This window comes from Hordeum vulgare, chromosome 3H, assembly GCF_904849725.1.
Source record: "Hordeum vulgare subsp. vulgare chromosome 3H, MorexV3_pseudomolecules_assembly, whole genome shotgun sequence".
Lineage (NCBI taxonomy): Eukaryota > Viridiplantae > Streptophyta > Magnoliopsida > Poales > Poaceae > Hordeum > Hordeum vulgare.
The window spans coordinates 168,132,621-168,140,706 of NC_058520.1; positions in this window are offsets into that span (position 1 = coordinate 168,132,621).

Sequence of the window (8,086 nt, forward strand, 5' to 3'; positions counted from 1 at the left end):
CGATAGTCTGTGAATACCCGGACGTTTTTCCTGATGAGCTGCCAAGGATGCCTCCTGATCGAGACATCAAGTTCATCATTGAGCTCATGCCCGGGTCAAGGCATATATCTATAAGAAGCCATATAGGATGGGATCCGAAGAGCTAGCCAAGTTGAAGAAGCAGATGGATGAGCAACTCAGGAAGGGATTCATTTCTCCAAGTGCATCACCTTCGGGATCACCTGTTCTATTTGTGTCTAAGAAGGATGGGACTATTAGACTCTGTGTCGATTACCGTCCCCTCAATGAAGTCACGATCAAGAACAAGTACCCACTACCCAATATTGAAGACTTATTTGACTAGTTAAATGGAGCCAAGGTATTTTCCAAGATCGATCTCTGATCTGGATATTACCAACTGAATATCTGACCTGAAGACATACCCAAGACTGCATTCGTGACCCGGTACGGTCTATACGAGTGCACTGTCATGTCGTTTGGGTTGACGAATGCCCTCGCATACTTGAGGTATTCATGGAATACCTGGATAAGTTTGTCATCGTATTCATCGATGGCATATTAATCTTCTCCAAATCTGAAGAAGAACATGAGCAAAACTTGAGGTTAGTGTTGGAAAAGCTTCGAGAACACCAACTTTATGCCAAATTTAGCAAATGCCAATTCTGATTACACGAAGTTGGATTCTCGGGTCATACCATGACGTCAAACGGATTGGCGGTCGATCCTTCCAAGATTACCACGGTAACCAATTGGGAGTCGCCAATCGATGTGAAGGAAGTGAGGAGCTTCCTCGGACTCGTGAGATACTACCGCAAGTTCGTAGAAGGATTGTCCCGCATCGCTCGACCTATGACTCAGATCTTGAAGAAATACAAGAAGTTCGAATGGACGCCAGAGTGTGAAGCAAGCTTCGAGGAGTTGAAGAAGAGGTTGACTACTGCCCCGGTATTGGCTACTCCAGATATCAGGAAGGAGTTTGTGATATATTGTGATGCCTCCAGAACCGGGCTTGGTGGAGTCCTAATGCAAGACGGCAGGGTCATGGCATATCTGTCACGACAACTGCGCTCGCATGATGAAAACTACGCCACCCATGATCTCGAGCTGGCAGTTGTAGTGCATGCCCTGAAGACATGGCGACATTACCTTCTGGGGAAGCGATGTGAAATATACACTGACCACAAAATTTTGAAGTATATCTTTACTCAAAGGGAGTTGAATATGAGGTAGCGAAGATGGTTGGAGTTAACCAAAGACTACGACCTCAGCATTCAATAGCACCATGGTAAGGCCAATGTGGTGGCCGATGCCTTAAGTCAGAAAGCCAGCTCCTTGAATGTCATGCTCAAGGAAAGGCTACCCGCCATGTATGAAGAGATGGAAAGCTTCGGGTTGGAGCTAGTTGAACCAGGATTTCTAGCTAACCTCAAAGTGAAACCCACGCTAGCACACGACATCAAGAAGGCCCAGAAGGGGCACAAGAGCATCGAAGGCATCAACAAGAAGATCCAAGAAGTCAAAGCCCTAGAATTCTCGGTGGATGAGCAAGTAGTAGTGTGGTTTGGGAAACGTTTATGCGTACCCAACAAGGCAGAACTCCAGGATTTGATCCTGCAGGAAGCTCATGACACACCCTACTCTATTCACTCTGGTGGCACCAAGATGTATCAAGACCTTCGCGAAAGATTCTGGTGGCACGGCATGAAGACGGAAATAGCATCTTGCATCGCCAAGTGTGACGTATGCCAAAGGGTCAAGGCTGAGCACCAACGACCTGCTGGACTACTACAACCTCTCCAAGTGCCTGAATGGAAGTGGGACAAAGTCGGCATGGACTTCATCACTGGTTTGCCCAGATCAAGCAAGGGGCGCAATTCCATATGGGTCATTGTCGACCACCTAACCAAGGTGGCCCATTTCATTCCAGTAAACACCACTTATGATGGTAGCCAGTTGGCTAGCCTGTATATCCATCGTATAGTGAGTCTCCACGGAGTTCCCAAGGAAATTGTATCTGACCGAGGCACGCAGTTCACCTCAAGATTCTAGAAGAAGTTCCAAGAAGATCTCGGAACCAAACTCTCTTTCAGCACCGCCTTCCACCCGCAGAAGGGCGGACAGACGGAGAGAGTGAATCGGATACTCGAAGATATGCTCCGCGCATGTGTCTTGGCACATGGGACCAAATGGGAAGACTGTCTGCCGTTTGCTGAGTTCTCATACAACAACAACTACCAGTCCAGTATCCATATGACCCCTATTGAAGTGTTATACGAACGGAAGTGTCGCACCCCGCTCAACTGGTCCGAAACCAATGAAGGATTGATTTTTGGGCCAGAAGTGTTGCAAGAAGCATAAGACAAGGTGCAACTTATCCAACAAAACTTGAAAGCAGCCAAGTCGCCACAAAAGAGCTAAGCGGACTCTCACCGCACAGAAGTGGAGTTCGTTCCCGGAGACCAGGTATACCTCCGTGTCAGACCTTTCAAGGGAACCAAGCATTTCCACGTCAAATGGAAACTTGCTCCAAGGTTCAAGGTTTAGTGGAGCAACCACACCGAAGCAGAAGCAACATGGCAGCGTGAAGACTATCTCTGATCCGAATTTACGTACCTATTTAGCATCTAGCTTAGGAGTCTCGAGGAAGAGATTCTTGTAACGGGGATAGGTCTGCCACACCCTATTTTCACCTCAGTTTTACTGTAATTTCAAAATTTGAGTTTATTAAAACATTTCAAAAACCAATGCTGTGAGTGCCATGGTTGTCATTGTATGATTGTATACTTGATTGAGTAGTATCAAAAACCATATTTTGCATAACATAAATATTCCCAAAGTTCTTTTTCTTTTTTTTGACTATTTCAAAACCTTGCTTTGGGTTGCACTACAAGTCCTTGGCAGCAAGGGAGTGCTCTTACCCAAAGATGGTGATCTGGTTCTAAAACTATTTTAACTCTACAAACCATAAAATAATTATTTTATAAATTATTTTCCTATTTTATATGCATGTCCATTTTTTAGGCCAGAAATGATAATCCTATATGGAAAATTACTTTTGTGACTTAGGAAAATGTGAGAAAATTTGTAGATACTGACACGACATATATGTTCCATACATATGATTTTCAACCCCTATTTATATTCAAAATATTTGAGAAAACACTTGAAAACCTATTTTGTTTGTTTTGATCATTTGGAATATTTCCAAAGGAAATATTTCAAATAAAATCGTAGAAAATTCTAGCAACCTTCCCAAGCTATATTTTGTGGCCACACCAAGTTTCACCTCATTCCAAGGTGATTTCGTTCACTAAATAATCCTAAAACCCTCTTTGTCCAGAACCAAGTTGAAACATCTCTACATTGCAAAGTTTATCCAAATGGATTGAAACGTTGCAGGAGTGTTCACACCCCAAATGAGGAGTCTCTGCAAAAAACGGGATTTGCAGTAGGTAATCTACCCACATTCCCTTTCGAAGGGACGGATCTGCCCATTTGGGGGTGATTTCAAGTTTGTATTATCAAACTTGTCCAACGAAGCTCAAATTTGGTGGAGTGTGTCATTTCTACAACAAAATTCATCATGTTAACTCTCATAACCCGTGGTGAGGTGTCGCTATCCCAAACACCTCTCGAACACCTTCTCTCATATTAGCAAATCAGCTCCTACCCCACTCCACATCTAAGCTCTTCCCTCCAAACTCTTTGACCAAGCAGCCAGCACCACTCCCCGACTGCAGGAGAGTGGCCCCTCTTTGAATCGAAGTAGAAGATCCCAAATCCCCATTCTAAGTTCTGTTTCAAAGCCGGTACCTCTTCTTTCATCACACCCCATGGTCAACAAAGAGTCCCTCGGCTCCCAAACGGCTAAGCATCTTCAGACCAAGCCCCAGGACATCCCAGACACGGCCAAAGAGCCCCAGAGTGCGCCAGCATGTCGTGGCATGCCAAAACCGTGCTCTGGGCATGCTGCTGGGCGCACCCGAAGTAAGGGTGGCTAGCCCCGTCCGGTTCGAGCCTCCCCCAGATACCCATTCGAGTCCCCGACCACCTCTCTGTATCAGGGCAGCCCCAGGGCCCCTCCTCCCTCGCTCTGTTGACCGAAGCGACGCATGCCCACGCGCGCCAGATCCAACCGGAAGACCACGGCCATGCATGCACGCTCATCATCGCTCTCTCTCCCTCTTAGTGGGTCACGCAAGTCCTAAACCACGTCCGCATACCGTCGGTTCGACCCCGAGCACTCACTGCCCCTCCTGCGAGAAGCGGTGAAACCAACGGCGCCACTGGCTCAATGCACCATCGGGGGCCTATAAATAGGCCTTCACCCTCGTTCCAGCACCGCATCCCACTCCTCCATTGCCTAAATTCCACCCCTAGCCTCTCCATTTTGAGCACAGCGAGATCCTGTGCTCGATATCGACTGACGTCCCGCCGCTTCGTAGCTCCATCGATCTCGGGCTACGGGCCATCTCCGACGCTCGTGTTACCTCCTCCATGATCCTAGCAACCTCAGGGAGCTTCCCCATCACCTCCCCGAGCTAATCCACACCCGTAGCACCTAGTTCATCAGCCTCCGAAAACATATCGCAGTAGCCACCTCGCCGCCGGTGAACCAGGGCCTCCCCGTTAACCCCTCGACCACCAGCAGGTAGGCGACGGTGCGCTGGTTCCATTTTGGCCTTCTGTTGGGCTCGAGAACATCGGTAGCATCGCCGGCGTGCCTCCCCTCCTCTCTGTCCCGAGGTGGAAGACGACCCCGACAAGTGTGGCTCACCTGTCGGTGGATCTTCTCTCTCCCCCTCTTTCCTCTCTGTCACTGACCGCTGGGCCCCGCGCGTCAGGTTTGAACCTGGCCGCGCGTGCGCTTGGGCAGGCTGACTGGCTGGCTAGCTGGGCCGGCCCAAGCCACAGGCCGAGCCAGGCCTGAGATCCAGCCTCCTTTTCTTTTTCTGTTTAATCTAGTTTGAAAGGATTTTTAGAAAAATGGTTATCCAATATATTGTTATTATTTTCCCACCATAATTCTTCTAAAAATGAGTAGTATTTAACATAGCTTTTGTACAGATTTTGAGACAACCTTTCTGTTTTATAATAATTAAAAAGGCTATTTGGAATATTTTTGCTTATGTTAGAGTGATTTTTAAAATAATACTTTCACTAGAACAGAGACAAATATTTTGAAAATAACAATATGGATTTATCAGAATAGGGAAACATTTTTAAAGTGAGTTTATGATCTGTTTTTGAGTGAGCTACTTATTACTTCTTTATTTATTACGACGATAGGAACCACGTTTGACGAATGAGTTGGACTTGAAGACCCCGAAGACCCCAGATACTTAATTGAGCAAGGCAACCAACCCTTTGACCATGTGTGAGCAAATACTATATGGCATGCTAGTAGAGAAAATATTTCAGTTGCATGTGATCATAAGTATTCTGTAAGTCATTGATGTAATGTTACCGATGGCTCCTCTAGAGCACTTGCATTTTGAGCATGATCCTACCACCTACAAAGATCACGCTAATATCATGTTGACAAGTAGAGATAAGCATAGTAGAAGCATGAGCATGATGATGGTAATATCAACGGTTTATGAAAACCTGTCGGGTGCCACTAATGCCCGGGGGTGATGATGAGTTAGGTGGCCACTTTGGAGAAGTGGTGCACCAAGTGTATTTTGGTGTGAGTGGTTTCGGAAATTGGACTAGATTTATGATATGCCGACCGTCCCAACCTCACATGTGCGACCTCGTTATCCCTTTATGGGATGGGGCTTTGTTGATTACTCTTGTCGGTGCTAGCAAAGTGCCACATTACTAGTGGTGGGATTGATGTGTGGTCACTCTCGTGATTGGGTCATGCCAGGTAGGACGACTATGTCGTTTTTACGTGTTCCGGGCACACCATTGGTCCCCGCATGGATGATATTGCCCATAATCAGTGCTCGTAAGACGTACATCATGTGGGTTGGGTACCAATCGAGTGGACCTGTTCGTCTAGTATCGTTAGGGGAAAGGCATTGATCGGGTACTTACCTCGGGTATGTTATATACCGTGAGTCGTGGATGACACAGAAGTTTCTCGGATCTCGTGGGTAGAGCATACAACCTCTACAGAGTGTAAAACTATTCGAATAGTCATGTCCACGATCAAGGACAGTTGGGTCGTGCTTCTTAAACTACGTCCAGTCCTTTCCGCATAAACCAAGTGTGTGTGTGTTTAATGGTGATATCTGAGAAAGAGTTGATATGATCAAGTTTCGTGACTTGGCATGTCGGGTGAACCCGGAGTGTTCAGCCTTTAACAGATATATTGATATCTGTAACCTGTTCTCCTAAATACCATCTAGCTTATGTCGGACGTCCACGATCATGTTTATTTACAGTTAAGCTGTTACTGCATATTACTGTCATCCTACCAAATGCATTATCCATATCATGGGCTGTTTGCGAGTACATTCAAAGTACTCACTGGCCCTCCACTGTTTATATTATTGACCAGACTTGGAAGGACCAAAGTTTGGAGAAGAGTACGTCATCGGAGACGGACCTGCGAACTAGGACGCTTCCCAGTCATAATGTCTGTTGGTGTAGGCTGATGGCATGGGCACCCGTTTATCCCCAAGATTTCCTCTATTAGATGTATATGTCTGTTTTGGCCTTATAGGCCCTACCTATGTGAACTTGACCTTACTGGTCATTTGTTGTAATATTTCGGTATGATGGATGTAAGATTCTTAATATTCAGCGATCCTTGTGTTCGGTGAGCATTGATCTCTGGGATCACTCAGCACGTTCATTCGGCGATCTCGACTTGTAAGTTGGGGTCCCCACACTATTACCGCCATACTCTCGTGCAATGACAAGTGAATAAACAATCATCTTGAGAACAACCTATTTAACCTGGAAGATACCGACCACCCCTTGCCGCTTCATGAGCGGTACGGGAACACAAAACAAAAGTTTATTTTGAATATTATAGTTGGCACATACAAATTTACTTAGAACGACACTGAAATACCACATATAGGTAGGTATGATGGACTCATTTGACACAAATTTGGGTTTAGGATTTGGATGCACAAGCAGCATTCCCGCTTAGTACATGTGAAGGCTAGCAAATAAATTGAGAAGCCCCCAACCAAGGAACGAAAACCATCATAAGCGAACATTAAACATAACTAACATCGGATAATGCAACACAAGTAGGATGTAATTTCATAGCGTCATTATTGACTTCATGTGCATGCATAGGGAATCACAAGCCTTAACACCAATATTCTTACTAAAGCATAATTTCTCATCAATCCAACTCACATATCACTATCTACATATCGCAAAACTATTGCAAAGAATCAAGTTTAACATCCAAATATCCTCATGAAAGTTTTAGTTATATATCCCCTGGATATATATAACTTTGGGACAAATTTCATTTAAAGCAAATTGCTATTGCTAATAACAAGCTCTCAAATAAATATATGTGAAAAATGAGGGCAAAAGTTTCTTCAAAATTTTCAACTCTCAAAATAATATAAGTGAAGCAAGACAGGATAACTTCAAAGTTTCTACTAACTCTCAAAATAATCTATGTGAAGCATGAGATCATATTTCTTCAAAATAACAGCACAACCATGCTCAAAAAGATATAAGTGAAGTACTAGAGCAATTCAATCAAACTACTCTCAAAAGATATAAGTGAAGATCACTGAGTAGATAAACAATTAAGTAGCTATGTGAGGACTCTCTCTCACTAAAATTTTCAGATCTGATATTTTATTTAAAACAGCAAATAAAACAAAATACACTCTAAGAATAGCACATATCATGTGGACAAACAAAAATTTAGGCTCAACATAGGCTAACGGATAGTTGTTGATGAAAAAAGGTGGGATGCATAACATCCCCAAGCTTAGATGCTTGAGACTTCTTTAAATATGTGCTTGGGGTGCGTTGGGAATCCCCAATCTTGGGCTTTTGTATCTCGTTCAATCTTCTTATAACACAGTTTCACCTAAGTCTAGAAAACTTCATCCACACAATACTTCAAAACAACTCGTGAGATAGGTTGGTGCACATA